The following is a 15,576-nucleotide window of genomic DNA, read 5'->3' on the forward strand; positions in this document are numbered from 1 at the left end:
TCCCTTATGGAGTGACCATGAGAGCCTCTAGAGACATGGGAGGTATTGGATTCACCTGAGTGATTCCTCCTCCTCCTATGCCCCTGGTTAAGTCCATTTGGGTGGCTGGGCAAGGTCAGCCTTGCTTCAGTCCCAAACACACTTAATTTAGCCTGGTTCAGTCTACTGACCAGCACCTGACTATTTCTGTCATCATCTGACTCACTGCTTTCCACCTCCTCCTCTTCCTCTTCCTCTTCATCTACCTGAGGAGCTCCAGTGGTGGAGGCTTCCTCATCTACCAGGATGATAGGGGCAGGGGTGTCTACAGTGTCATCCTCTGAAGGATGGCCTCCTTCAGCATTCCCTGTGGGGTTTGCCTTAGAGGGCTTTAGAGTCTCAGACTGGTCTAAGAGCTCTCTTAGGTGGTCTGTAGTAGGAGAAGGCCCTGTCTTCAGACCCCTTAAGACACAAAGCTGTCTTAATTCCTTAAAGGAAAAAATAGCAAATTTGGATGGTGCCCTTGGAGGGTCACTCTCCACAGGAGTAAGTCCACTGGACCCCTCTGCTCCAGACATTGCTCTAGTGTGGGTGGATGTGTTGCAATCTACCTACACTGGTGTTTTCCTACTAAACCTATCTAGTAGTTGTAGCTAGGGTGTGCTACTCCCTTTGCTCTACAACAACTAAGTTCAGTAGAACTTAAGTATACTAGTCTTGTTTTATATGTACCTAGCAGGTACCTGTATGATCTTTCAAATGATAATCTCAAAGAAAGTGGTATAAGAGATACCAATAGGAAAGGGAACAGGCCTAGGGCCTTGGGAATCGCTGGAGCTATTCGAGACTAGCAATGATTAAGTCGGGAAAGGCCCACGGGACTCGGGTGCAGTGTTCAAAGTGCACGCACTTTCCAATGCAAAGTCTATGGTGCGTAAAAAGTACAAAGTTAGAAAGTTAGGAACCTTCCGAGTGACCTACGGAGTTAAAACTTAAGACACAGGCCCTTGAGATGTGTACCAGTGCAGGAGCACCGGCGGAGCTGAGTTACCTCACCCACAGGAAGCGGGTGCACAGGGTCGAAGTAGTGTCGGGTTTCGTCACGCTGGTCGATGGTGCTTGGAGCTGAAGATGCTGCAGGCGGCTCGATGTGAAGAGTTCCGGTGGATCCAAGGGTGGATCTGAAGATGTGAAGACCTGAAATCAGAGGGGACAGTGTTCAAAGTCACTAGCCAGTGACTACCGTGGAACCAGATGGGAACCAGGCGATGTTGGGTGCAAACAGGCGTTGTCGGGTAGCTTCTTCCTGCAGCCACGTGGATACCCGGGGTCGAGGACGTCCAGGAGTCGGTCACGAGCTGTCCCACGCAGGCTTCTCGCTGTTGGCGGTGTTGGCAACTTGATCGGAGCAAACAGGCCTTGGCAAAGGCAAGCCAGGCAGAAGTTGAAAGATGCTTAACACTCGGACCAGCAAGGTCAGAGCGGGTACTCCTTTTTACAGGAGCTTGGGTAGGTCTGGAGCAACCAGACCTGCTGTGTAAATTGTCGGTTTCGTCGCCAAGATGGCCGCTGACCACGTGGCTAGTGGCCGGGATGGCGCGTCGAGTGGCACAATGCAAAAGGGCCCCACGCAGATCGTGGAGATGCTGGAGGGCTGATCTTTGGTGCAAGGGCTGCTCGGTGGTGGGGGTTCTCAGTCCCCAAAGCACAACGTCGAGGATGCCTCAGAAGCTGCGCAGTCAGCTTTTCGAGTGTCTTCCAAGAGGTCCAGTCCCACGTCGCTCGGTGCCTCCATGGGTCCCTTCTTTGCAGGGACTGTGGATCGGGCTCTGAGAGGTCTGGGAGTCTGGTTCTTGTCGGGCTCTGGGCTCGGGCTCCAGCGGGAGGCGGCGGCAAACCAGATGTCGAGTTGCTGGTTGGTACCTGTGTTCACAGGGTGGCCACTCCTAGGCCACAAGGGAGATTCTCTTCAGTCTTCTGTGCAGCAGAATGTCCAGTCTTCTTCTTCGTGTAAAGTTGATTCAGGATGATCTGCTGTGCAATGGCACTGCTCCCACTCTTATTCCCAATCTGAGGGGTGGATCACCTACTAGGTCCCTCCTCTGGGAGGAACCAGGAAGGGGGGCGGTTACACCTCCTTTCCTTTGTCCAGTTCCGCGCCAAGCCTGGGTCTGGAAAGTCCCAGGACCGGTTTGGACTGGCCTATGCACGGGGACACCTTGTGTGCCCCGGGCATGTCTGATTCTATTCAGCCCTGTCCTACCCAATACACAAAACCCTGTCTGGGGTGGTGCTCACACCTCCCAAGGCAGGAAACCCTTTGTCAAGGCCACCATCTGCCGAGTTTCGGTCAGCTGCAGGAGGCCAGACTCGTGTCTGTGGTGGCAGCATCCATTTTGTGATGCTGAGGCTCTGTTTAACTTTAACCGGGGTTAAGGCTACACACATGTCGTGTCCCTCTAGAAGGGTAGAATGCTATCCCCGTCGCCAGAATTGGCGAGGGGATAGTATTCCAGTTCATATGACACCTTACTCGACATGTTTTGATAAAGCCAAACCAAAGATAGCAAATAACCGCGAGGATTATAATGCACTTAAGAGTATATGGTATGGCAATATCCCGGAACAGCTTAGGGAGTGGTTCCCGACAGCTGCAGACAGGCTCAGCTCATGCTAGAGCACCATCTCACATATTTCCAAGCACTCTGCCTCCAGGATTGATGAGGCCTTCCATAGGAGTGGCTGATAGGAACATATGTGTCCAGTTTAGGGTTAGGCACAGGCATACTGTACCTAAGTAAGAGGTGATTACACCAACTTACCCCAGCTGAGTGATCAGCCAGTTGTGTCAAAGATGGAGGCCAGGCCAGGGGTGGCACAATACATGCTGCAGCCCCTGGTAGGCCTTGGATACACCTATGCCCTGGGCACCTATGGTGCACTGATACAGGGGCTCATAAGGTGAACCAGTTCCAATTCGTAATGCACCTAGAGTGCATTGGCAATAATTTAGAGAGAGAACAGCAGGCTGTGGGTCTGATTAGCAGGCCCACAGCCACATTAAGTCAGAAACCAGTGAAGCAAAAAGCAAAAATTTGGGGTGACCATAGGATAGCAGACCCTACTCTCCTACAGACAGAATGCAGAACAATGTCATACATTCACCCCAGTGCAGAGATCTGGGCCTAAATCCATCGTTTTTTTGCACTCCAAACCACCCCAGTTCAGTCATGGCCATATGCAAATCAGTCTGACCCTGTGCCTCATGGGAACAGTCCAGCCCGAACTGCCAAGCCATGCCATCCCTGGACCAGAAACAGGCTTCCGAGGACCGGTTTCTGGCATTCCAGCCGTCTTCAGCCAGGCTTGCTTGAATCCAGTGGTGTGGAGAGCATGCGACTCACGTCTGAGCATACCCATCCCACTCGGGGTGACAAATGCAAAAACCACCGTTGATGAACAGAATGCAGAACAATGTCATACATACCCCCCAGTACAGAGATCTGGGCCTAAATCCATTGTTTTTTTGCACTCCACACCACCCCAGTTCAGACATGGCCATACGCAAATCAGGCTGACACTGTGTCTCATGGGAACAGTCCAGCCCGAACTGCCAAGCCATGCCTTCCTTGGACCGGAAACAAGCTTCCGGGACCGGTTTCTGGCATTCCAGCCGTCTTCAGCCCAGCTTGCTTGAATACAGTGGTGTGGAGAGCATGGGACTCACGTCTGAGCATACCCATCCCACTCGGGGTGACAAAATTGAAAAACCACAGTTGATGGACAGAATGCAGAACAATGTCATACATTCACCCCAGTACAGAGATTTGGGCCTAAATCCATCATTTTTTTGCACTCCACACCACCCCAGTTCAGACATGGCCATATGCAAATCAGTCTGACCCTGTGCCTCATGGGAACAGTCCAGCTCGAACTGCCAAGCCATGCCTTCCCTGGACCGGAAACAAGCTTCCGAGGACCGGTTTCTGGCATTCCAGCCGTCTTCAGCTCGGCTTGCTTGAATCCAGTGGTGTGAAGAGCATGGGACTCACGTCTGAGCATACCCATCCCACTCGGGGTGACAGATGCAAAAACCACAGTTCATGGACAATATGCAGAACAATGTCATACATTCGCCCCAGTACAGAGATCTGGGCCTAAATCTATCATTTTTTTGCACTCCACACCACCCCAGTTCAGACATGGTCACATGCAAATAAGTCTGACCCTGTGCCTCATGGAAACAGTCCAGCCCGAACTGCCAAGCCATGCCTTCCCTGGACTGGAAACAAGCTTCCGAGGACCGGTTTCTGGCATTCCAGCCTTCTTCAGCCCGGCTTGCTTGAATGCAGTGGTGTGGAGAGCATGGGACTCACGTCTGAGCATACCCATCCCACTCGGGGTGACAAAATTGAAAAACCACAGTTGATGGACAGAATGCAGAACAATGTCATACATTCACCCCAGTACAGAGATCTGGGCCTAAATCCCTCATTTTTTTGCACTCCACACCACCCCAGTTCAGACATGGCCATATGCAAATCAGTCTGACCCTGTGCCTCATGGGAACAGTCCAGCTCGAACTGCCAAGCCATGCCTTCCCTGGACCGGAAACAAGCTTCCGAGGACCGGTTTCTGGCATTCAAGCCGTCTTCAGCCCGACTTGCTTGAATCCAGTGGTGTGGAGAACATGGGACTCACGTCTGAGCATACCCATCCCACTCGGGTGACAAATGCAAAAACCACTGTTGATGGACAGAATGCAGAACAATGTAATACATTTACCACAGTACAGAGATCTGGTCCTAAATCAATTGGTTTTTTGCACTCCACACCACCCCAGTTCAGACATGGCCATATGCAAATCAGTCTGACCCTGTGTCTCATGGGAACAGTCCAGCTCGAACTGCCAAGCCATGCCTTCCCTGGACCGGAAACAGGCTTCCGAGGACCGGTTTCTGGCATTCCAGCCTTCTTCAGCCCGGCTTGCTTGAATCCAGTGGTGTGGAGAGCATGGGACTCACTTCTGAGCATACCCATCCCACTCGGGTGACAAATGCAAAAACCACCGTTGATGGACAGAATGCAGAACAATGTCGTAAATTCACCGCAGTACAGAGATCTGGTCCTAAATCCATTGGTTTTTTACACTCCACACCACCCCAGTTCAGACATGGCCATATGCAAATCAGTCTGACCCTGTGCCTCATGGGAACAGTCCAGCCGGAACTACCAAGCCAAAGCCTTCCCTGGACCGGAAACAAGCTTCCGAGGACTGGTTTCTGGCATTCCAGCCGTCTTCAGCCCGGCTTGCTTGAATCCAGTGGTGTGGAGGGCATGGGACTCACGTCTGAGCGTACGCATTCTACTCGGGGTGACAAATGCAAAAACCACAGTTGATGGACAGAATGCAGAACAATGTCATATATTCACCCCAGTACAGAGATCTGGTCCTAAATCCATCGTTTTTTTGCACTCCACACCACCCCAATTCAGACATGGCCATATGCAAATCAGCCTGACACTGTGTCTCATGGGAACAGTCCAGCCCGAACTGCCAAGCCATGCCTTCCTTGGACCGGAAACAAGCTTCCGGGACCGGTTTCTGGCATTCCAGCCGTCTTCAGCCCGGCTTGCTTGAATCCAGTGGTGTGGAAAGCATGGGACTCACTTCTGAGCATACCCATCCCACTCGGGTGACAAATGCAAAAACCACCGTTGATGGACAGAATGCAGAACAATGTCGTACATTCACCGCAGTACAGAGATCTGGTCCTAAATCCATTGTTTTGTTGCACTCCACACCACCCCAGTTCAGACATGGGTATGTGCAAATCAGTCTGACCCTGTGCCTCATGGGAACAGTCCAGCCCAAACTGCCAAGCCAAAGCCTTCCCTGGACCGGAAACAAGCTTCCGAGGACTGCTTTCTGGCATTCCAGCAGTCTTCAGCCCGGCTTGCTTGAATCCAGTGGTGTGGAGAGCATGGGACTCACGTCTGAGCATACCCATCCCACTCGGGTGACAAATGCAAAAACCACAGTTGATGGACAGAATGCAGAACAATGTCATACATTCACCCCAGTGCAGAGATCTGGGCCTAAATCCATCGTTTTTTTGCACTCCACACCACCCCAGTTCAGTCATGGCCATATGCAAATCAGTCTGACCCTGTGCCTCATGGGAACAGTCCAGCCCGAACTGCCAAGCCATGCCATCCCTGGACCAGAAACAGGCTTCCGAGGACCGGATTCTGGCATTCCAGCCGTCTTCAGCCAGGCTTGCTTGAATCCAGTGTTGTGGAGAGCATGCGACTCACGTCTGAGCATACCCATCCCACTCGGGGTGACAAATGCAAAAACCACCGTTGATGAACAGAATGCAGAACAATGTCATACATACACCCCAGTACAGAGATCTGGGCCTAAATCCATCGTTTTTTTGCACTCCACATCACCCCAGTTCAGACATGGCCATATGCAAATCAGTCTGACCCTGTGTCTCATGGGAACAGTCCAGCCCGAACTGCCAAGCCATGCCTTCCTTGGACCGGAAACAAGTTTCCGGGACCGGTTTCTGGCATTCCAGCCGTCTTCAGCCCAGCTTGCTTGAATCCAGTGGTGTGGAGAGCATGGGACTCACGTCTGAGCATACCCATCCCACTCGGGGTGACAAAATGCAAAAACCACAGTTGATGGACAGAATGCAGAACAATGTCATACATTCACCCCAGTACAGAGATCTGGGCCTAAATCCATCGTTTTTTTGCACTCCACACCACCCCAGTTCAGACATGGCCATATGCAAATCAGTCTGACCCTGTGCCTCATGGGAACAGTCCAGCTCGAACTGCCAAGCCATGCCTTCCCTGGACCGGAAACAAGCTTCCGAGGACCGGTTTCTGGCATTCCAGTCGTCTTCAGCTCGGCTTGCTTGAATCCAGTGGTGTGAAGAGCATGGGACTCACGTCTGAGCATAATCATCCCACTCGGGATGACAGATGCAAAAACCACAGTTCATGGACAATATGCAGAACAATGTCATACATTCGCCCCAGTACAGAGATCTGGGCCTAAATCTATCATTTTTTTTGCACTCCACACCAACCCAGTTCAGACATGGTCATATGCAAATAAGTCTGACCCTGTGCCTCATGGAAACAGTCCAGCCCGAACTGCCAAGCCATGCCTTCCCTGGACCGGAAACAAGCTTCCGAGGACCGGTTTCTGGCATTCCAGCCGTCTTCAGCCCGGCTTGCTTGAATGCAGTGGTGTGGAGAGCATGGGACTCAAGTCTGAGCATACCCATCCCACTAGGGGTGACAAATGCAAAAACCACAGTTGATGGACAGAATGCAGAACAATGTCATGCATTCTCCTCAGTACAGAGATCTGGGCCTAAATCCATTGTTTTTTTGCACTCCACACCACCCCAGTTCAGACATGGCCTCATGCAAATCAGTCTGTCTCTGTGCCTCATGGGAACAGTCCTACCTGAACTGCCAAGCCATGCTTTCCCTGGACCGAAAACAAGCTTCCGAGGACCGGTTTCTGGCATTCAAGCCGTCTTCAGCCCGGCTTGCTTGAATCCAGTGGTGTGGAGAACATGGGACTCACGTCTGAGCATACCCATCCCACTCGGGTGACAAATGCAAAAACCACCGTTTATGGACAGAATGCAGAACAATGTCATACATTTACCGCAGTACAGAGATCTGGTCCTAAATCAATTGGTTTTTTGCACTCCACACCACCCTAGTTCAGACATGGCCATATGCAAATCAGTCTGACCCTGTGCCTCATGGGAAAAGTCCAGCCCGAACTGCCAAGCCAAAGCCTTCCCTGGACCGGAAACAAGCTTCCGAGGACTGGTTTCTGGCATTCCAGCAGTCTTCAGCCCGGCTTGCTTGAATCCAGTGGTGTGGAGAGCATGGGACTCACGTCTGAGCATACCCATCCCACTCGGGTGACAAATGCAAAAACCACAGTTGATGGACAGTGTGAGAAGTTGGCCTGGTATATAATGCTCACTAATTCTTAGTGATCACTTTGTACCATGCCAAGCAACCCTTATGATGATGGTTGTAATTCAACCTTGTAGACCAGTTATCCTAGTGGTAACGTGGACAAAGCAGTCTTAGGCTAAACTCTGAAAGGCATGTGAAGCCAGCTGTTATACCATACACAACCCCCTTGAATACCAAATGAAAGGGACACCACACAGATATATATTGAAAATATATATTGATTTATTAACTATAAAATCCCCTGGACTCTTTATGAGCACAGAAGCACAAGCGTTAAATCACAAGACAGTTTAAAATACACAAAAGTTGCACAATATGGATGAGCCCTAGGGGCCACCTAAACCATATACTAAGAAAGTGGTATAAGAGATACCAATAGGAAAGGGAACAGGCCTAGGGCCTTGGGAATCGCTGGAGCTATTCGAGACTAGCAATGATTAAGTCGGGAAAGGCCCAGGGGACTCGGGTACAGTGTTCAAAGTGCACGCACTTTCCAATGCAAAGTCTATGGTGCATAAAAAGTACAAAGTTAGAAAGTTAGGAACCTTCCGAGTGACCTACAGAGTTAAAACTTAAGACACAGGCCCTTGAGATGTGTACCAGTGCAGGAGCACCGGCGGAGCTGAGTTACCTCACCCACAGGAAGCGGGTGCACAGGGTCGAAGTAGTGTCGGGTTTCGTCACGCTGGTCGATGGTGCTTGGAGCTGAAGATGCTGCAGGCGGCTCGATGTGAAGAGTTCCGGTGGATCCAAGGGTGGATCTGAAGATGTGAAGACCTGAAAGCAGAGGGGACAGTGTTCAAAGTCACTAGCCAGTGACTACCGTGGAACCAGATGGGAACCAGGCGATGTCGGGTGCAAACAGGCGTTTTCGGGTAGCTTCTTCCTGCAGCCACGTGGATACCCGGGGTCGAGTACGTCCAGGAGTCAGTCACGAGCTGTCCCACGCAGGCTTCTCGCTGTTGGCGGTGTCGGCAACTTGATCGGAGCAAACAGGCTTTGGCAAAGGCAAGCCAGGCAGAAGTTGAAAGATGCTTAACACTCGGACCAGCAAGGTCAGAGCGGGTACTCCTTTTTACAGGAGCTTGGGTAGGTCTGGAGCAACCAGACCTGCTGTGTAAATCGTCGGTTTCGTCGCCAAGATGGCCGCTGACCACGTGGCTAGTGGCCGGGATGGCGCGTCGAGTGGCACAATGCAAAAGGGCCCCACGCAGATCGTGGAGATGCTGGAGGGCTGATCTTTGGTGCAAGGGCTGCTCGGTGGTGGGGGTTCTCAGTCCCCAAAGCACAACGTCGAGGATGCCTCAGAAGCTGCGCAGTCAGCTTTTCGAGTGTCTTCCAAGAGGTCCGGTCCCACGTCGCTCGGTGCCTCCACGGGTCCCTTCTTTGCAGGGACTGTGGATCGGGCTCTGAGAGGTCTGGGAATCTGGTTCTTGTCGGGCTCTGGGCTCGGGCTCCGGCGGGAGGCGGCGGCAAAGCAGACGTCGAGTTCCAGGTTGTGACCTGTGTTCACAGGGTGGCCACTCCTAGGCCACAAGGGAGATTCTCTTCAGTCTTCTGTGCAGCAGAATGTCGAAGTCCAGTCTTCTTTTTCGTGTAAAGTTGATTCAGGATGATCTGCTGTGCAATGGCACTGCTCCCAATCTGAGGGGTGGATCACCTACTAGGTCCCTCCTCTGGGAGGAACCAGGAAGGGGGGCGGTTACACCTCCTTTCCTTTGTCCAGTTCCGCGCCAAGCCTGGGTCTGGAAAGTCCCAGGACCGGTTTGGACTGGCCTATGCACGGGGACACCTTGTGTGCCCCGGGCATGTCTGATTCTATTCAGCCCTGTCCTACCCAATACACAAAACCCTGTCTGGGGAGGTGCTCGCACCTCCCAAGGCAGGAAACCCTTTGTCCAGGTCGCCATCTGCCGAGTTTCGGTCAGCAGCAGGAGGCCAGACTCGTGTCTGTGGTGGCAGCATCCATTTTGTGATGCTGAGACTCTGTTTAACTTTAACCGGGGTTAAGGCTACACACATGTCGTGTCCCTCTAGAAGGGTGGAATGCTATCCCCGTCGCCAGAATTGGCGAGGGGATAGTATTCCAGTTCGTATGACACCTTACTCGACATGTTTTGATAAAGCCAAACCAAAGATAGCAAATAACCGCGAGGATTATAATGCACTTAAGAGTTTATGGTATGGCAATATCCCGGAACAGCTTAGGGAGTGGTTCCCGACAGCTGCAGACAGGCTCAGCTCATGCTAGAGCACCATCTCACATATTTCCAAGCACTCTGCCTTCAGGATTGATGAGGCCTTCCATAGGAGTGGCTGATAGGAACATATGTGTCCAGTTTAGGGTTAGGCACAGGCATACTGTACCTAAGTAAGAGGTGATTACACCAACTTACCCCAGCTGAGTGATCAGCCAGTTGTGTCAAAGATGGAGGCCAGGCCAGGGGTGGCACAATACATGCTGCAGCCCCTGGTAGGCCTTGGATACACCTATGCCCTGGGCACCTATGGTGCACTGATACAGGGGCTCATAAGGTGAACCAGTTCCAATTTGTAATGCACCTAGAGTGCATTGGCAATAATTTAGAGAGAGAACAGCAGGCTGTGGGTCTGATTAGCAGGCCCACAGCCACATTAAGTCAGAAACCAGTGAAGCAAAAAGCAAAACTTTGGGGTGACCATAGGATAGCAGACCCTACTCTCCTACATAACCCCCCCCCCCAAACGCAGGGACATTAGACTAACCTTGACCAGTTGTGTCTTCATGTTCTAAGTGGAAGTACCTGGAGAGACCATCTGCGTTGCCATGGTCAGTCCCTGGGCGGTGCTGCACTGTAAAGTCCATCCCCTGTAGGGAAATGGACCACCTGAGTAGTTTGGGGTTTTCACCCTTCATCTGATTAAGCCATAAGAGGGGCTTATGGTCGGTCTGAATCTTGAAGTGAGTACCAAACAAGTATGGCCTCAACTTCTTCAGGGCCCACACCACAGCAAAGGCCTCCCTCTCTATAGCTGACCAACGTTTCTCTCTGGGGGTCAGCCTTCTGCTAATGAAAGCAATGGGCTGGTCCTGGCCATCTACATTAAGCTGAGAAAGCACTGCTCCCACCCCCAACTCAGAAGCATCTGTTTGGACAATGAACTCTCTTGAGTAGTCAGGACTCTTCAGGATAGGTGCAGAGCACATGGCCTTCTTCAGGTCATCAAATGCCTTTTGACAGATTTCTGTCCACTGAACCTTTTTGGGCATCTTCTTAGATGTCAGATCATTAAGAGGGGTCACAATGGACCCATAGTTCTTAACAAACTTCCTGTAGTACCCAGTCAGGCCCAAGAAAGCTCTGACCTGAGTCTGGGTGGTTGGAGGGGACCAGTCCTTGATGGTCTGGATCTTACTCTCCAGTGGTTGAACTTGGCCTCCACCTACAAGGTGGCCCAGGTACACAACCTTACTCTGCCCTATCTGGCACTTTGTTGCCTTGATAGTGAGGCCTGCCTTTTGGAGAGCCTCAGGTACTTCCTTCAGGTGGACCAGGTGATCCTCCCAGGTGGAGCTAAAGACAGCAATATCATCCAGATAAGCTGCACAAAATTCATCCAACCCAGTAAGGACTTGATTCACCAACCTTTGGAAGGTGGCAGGTGCATTCTTCAAACCAAAGGGCATCACCACAAACTGATAATGCCCACTAGGGGTAGAAAATGCTGTTTTGGCTTTAGACTCCTCAGCTAACCTTATTTGCCAGTAGCCAGCTGTCAAGTCAAATGTGCTCAAATATTTGGCTGAAGCCAACTTGTCAATGAGCTCATCTGCCCTTGGAATAGGGTGTGCATCTGTCCTGGTGACAGCATTGAGTCCTCTGTAATCCACACAGAACCTCATCTCTCTCTTGCCATCTTTGGTGTGAGGTTTGGGGACCAGAACCACTGGGCTAGCCCAGGGGCTCTCTGAAGGCTCAATGACACCTAATTCCAGCATCTTTTGCACCTCAGTCTTTATACAGTCCCTGACGTGGTCAGGTTGCCTGTGGATCTTGCTCTTTACAGGAAGACTGTCACCAGTGTCCACCACATGGGTACACCAGTTAGTCTGACTGGGTGTCAATGAGAACATATGCCTGTATGCCTGTAGAACCTGTCTGCAGTCATGTTGCTGATGTTCAGTGAGGCTGCCACCTAAGGCCACACCATCAACTGAGCCATCCTCAGGGTTCTGAGTGAGCAGGTCTTGGAGAGGGTCACTCTCTTCCTCCTGTCCCTCATCTGTAGCCATGAGCAAGCCCATGTCTGCCCTGATGACATATGCCTTCAATCTGTTCACATGGAGCACCCTGTGGGGGCTCCTGGGAGTTCCTAGGTCCACCAAGTAGGTAACCTCTCCCTTCTTCTCCAGAATTGTATGGGGTCCAGACCATTTGTCTTGGAGTGCTGCTGGGGCCACTGGCTCCAACACCCATACCTTCTGCCCAGGCTGAAATCCAACAAGGACAGCCTTTTGGTCATGCCAAGCTTTCTGTAATTCTTGGCTAGCCTCAAGGTTTTTGGATGCCTTTTCCATGTACTCTGCCATCCTGGAGCGGAGACCAAGTACATAGTCCACTATGTCTTGCTTACGCTTTTTGAGAGGTAACTCCCATCCTTCCTTCACTAGACACAGGGGTCCTCTTACAGGGTGCCCAAACAACAATTCAAAGGGGCTGAAGCCAACCCCCTTTTGAGGGACCTCTCTGTAAGCAAACAAAAGGCAGGGCAGTAGGATATCCCATCTTCGCCTGAGCTTTTCAGGTAATCCTTTAATCATGCCCTTTAGGGTCTTGTTAAATCTCTCAACAAGCCCATTGCATTGTGGGTGATAAGGAGTGGTGAACTTGTAGTTGACACCACATTCCTTCCACATAGCTGTCAAATATCCTGACATGAAGTTGGCACCTCTATCAGATATTACCTCCTTAGGAAACCCCACTCTGGAGAAAACTCCAAGTAAGGCCCTGGCCACAACAGGAGCTGTTGTGGTCCTAAGTGGAATTGCCTCTGGGTACCTGGTGGCATGATCCACTACCACCAGTATGAATCTGTGCCCAGATGCTGTAGGGGGATCCATTGGACCAACAATATCAATCCCCACTCTTTCAAAGGGAACCCCCACCACAGGTAGTGGTATCAGGGGGGCCTTTGTTGTTCCACCTGCTTTACCACTGGCTTGGCAGGTTTCACAGGAGCAACAAAACTCCTTGGTGTCTTCAGACATGTGAGGCCAGTGAAAGTGAGGGACAAGCCTGTCCCAGGTCTTGTTCTGGCCTAAGTGTCCTGCTAGAGGAATATCATGGGCTAAGGTGAGAAGGAAACCCCTAAAATGCAGAGGTATAACCAACCTCCTGGTTGCACCAGGCTTGGGGTCTCTACCCTCTGTGTAAAGGAGTCCTTCATCCCAATAAACTTTATGGGCACCTTCAGCATTCCCAGCAGCCTCAGCAGCAGCCTGCTGTCTGAGGGGTTCAAGAGAAGGACAGGTTAACTGAGCCTGCCCCAAGTCTGCCCTAAAAGGTCCCCCTGTCCCCAGAAACTCAACCTGATCAGGTTCAAGTTCTTCAGAGACAGTTCCTTCAGGGGTCTCAAGATCAGTTTCCTGTGAAGCCTGATCCTCACTTGTAGGCAGTTGGGAAGGCGCAGCCTTAACCCTCCTGTTCTTCTTCTTGGAAGGTACTTGGTCCATTGTTCCAGGATCTAAGACCTGAGGTTCAGAAAGGCACTTTTTGGCCTGTGACCTGGTCACAGCAAGGACATGTGATGATATCCCTAACATCTCTGCACGAGTCCTGTACTCAACTTCTGACCATAGAGAGTTCTCCAGGTCATTGCCCAACAAACATTCTACTGGGAGATCAGCACTAACCACAACTTTCTTTAGGCCAGTTACCCATCCCCAGGAAAAGTTAACAAGTGCCACACTATGTATAGTAGTGACATTGCTGGCATTGGTCACCAGGTAATCATCGCCTGGCATGTACTGTCCAGGGTCCACAAAGTTAGGTGTCACCATAGTGACACTGGCACATGTGTCCCTGTAAGCTTGAGCCACTTTATTGTTGATCAAAGGTGTCTGTCTGTATTTGCCCAGATTACTGGGACTTATGTCAGGGGTCAAATCTATGTCCCCTTCACAAACCAGAACAGCCTGTGTAAGGGTTCTGGCTAGGTCAGAATCTCCTTCAGTTCCCAAAGTGATACCCACTAATCCCTTGGTTTGAGGACCAGCACTGCTAACTGTACTAGTGGGTGCAGGTGCCTTAGGGGCTGCAGTGCTGGGGGCTCCACCCTTTTTACACTCACTTGTCCAGTGAGAGGTGTTCTTACAAGTTTTACACCAGGGTTTCTTCTGACCTTCTTTCTTCTTCTTCTTGGAAGTTTGGGACCCACCCTCTGTCTCAGTTTGGGGCCCTGTTGAAGACTTCTGGTCTTTAGCTTTCTGCTCCCCACCCTTCTGGTCTGTTTTCTTCTGGTCACCACCCTGGTTCTGGGTCTGGTTCTTTTGCTTAACTCTGGTTCTTACCCATTTATCTGCCCCCTTTCCCAATTCTTGGGGAGAGGTCAAATCTGAGTCAACCAAATGCTGATGCAACTGCTGGTTCTGACAATTATTTAAAATTTGTTCTCTCATCAGCAAATTATACAATCCTTCATAGTCTGTAACCTTGCTTCCCAGCAACCATCCCTCCAGAGCCTTAGTGGCACACTCAACAAATTCAGACCAGTCCTGAGTCTGTGTCTTCTGGGTATCTCTGAACATTAACCTGCACTGTTCAGTGGTTAAGCCTAACCCATCAATCAGAGCACTCTTCAGGACCAGGTAGTTTCTAGAATCCCCATCACTAACTGTGAGGAGTCTGTCTCGGCCTCTACCTTCAAAGGAGAGCCACACGATCGCTGCCCACTGCTCTTGAGGGATCTGCTGTACTCTGCAGGCTCTCTCCATTGCAGTAATCCATTTATGGATATCATCCCCAGCTTTGTAGGGGGGCACAATCTTACTCAGGTTTCTGTTATCAAAAGACCTGTCTTTATCCTTGTGGATATTGCTGCCACCAGTGGGTTCTATTACCCCACTCTCTCTAGGCTGTCTTGCTCTAGCAAGTTTCTCTTGGGCCAGGGCAATTTCTAACTCTTGTCTCTGGACTCTCAATTCAGCCTCTCTAATTTGAGATTCTCTCAATTTGGCCTCATGTTCCCTTCTCTGAGGGCTAGTCATCTCCCTTCTGGAGTGACCATGAGAGCCTCTAGAGACATGGGAGGTATTGGATTCACCTGAGTGATTCCTCCTCCTCCTATGCCCCTGGTTAAGTCCATTTGGGTGACTGGGCAAGGCCAGCCTTGCTTCAGTCCCAAACACACTTAAGTTAGCCTGGTTCAGTCTACTGACCAGCACCTGACTATTTCTGTCATCATCTGACTCACTGCTTTCCACCTCCTCCTCTTCCTCTTCCTCTTCTTATTTATTTATTTATTATTTATTTATAGTGTTTTATATAGCGCGGACAAGACCCGTGGGTATCAGAGCGCTTAACAAGGAAAAAA

Source organism: Lissotriton vulgaris, chromosome 1_1, assembly GCF_964263255.1.
Source record: "Lissotriton vulgaris chromosome 1_1, aLisVul1.2, whole genome shotgun sequence".
In the NCBI taxonomy this organism is placed as follows: Eukaryota; Metazoa; Chordata; class Amphibia; order Caudata; family Salamandridae; genus Lissotriton; species Lissotriton vulgaris.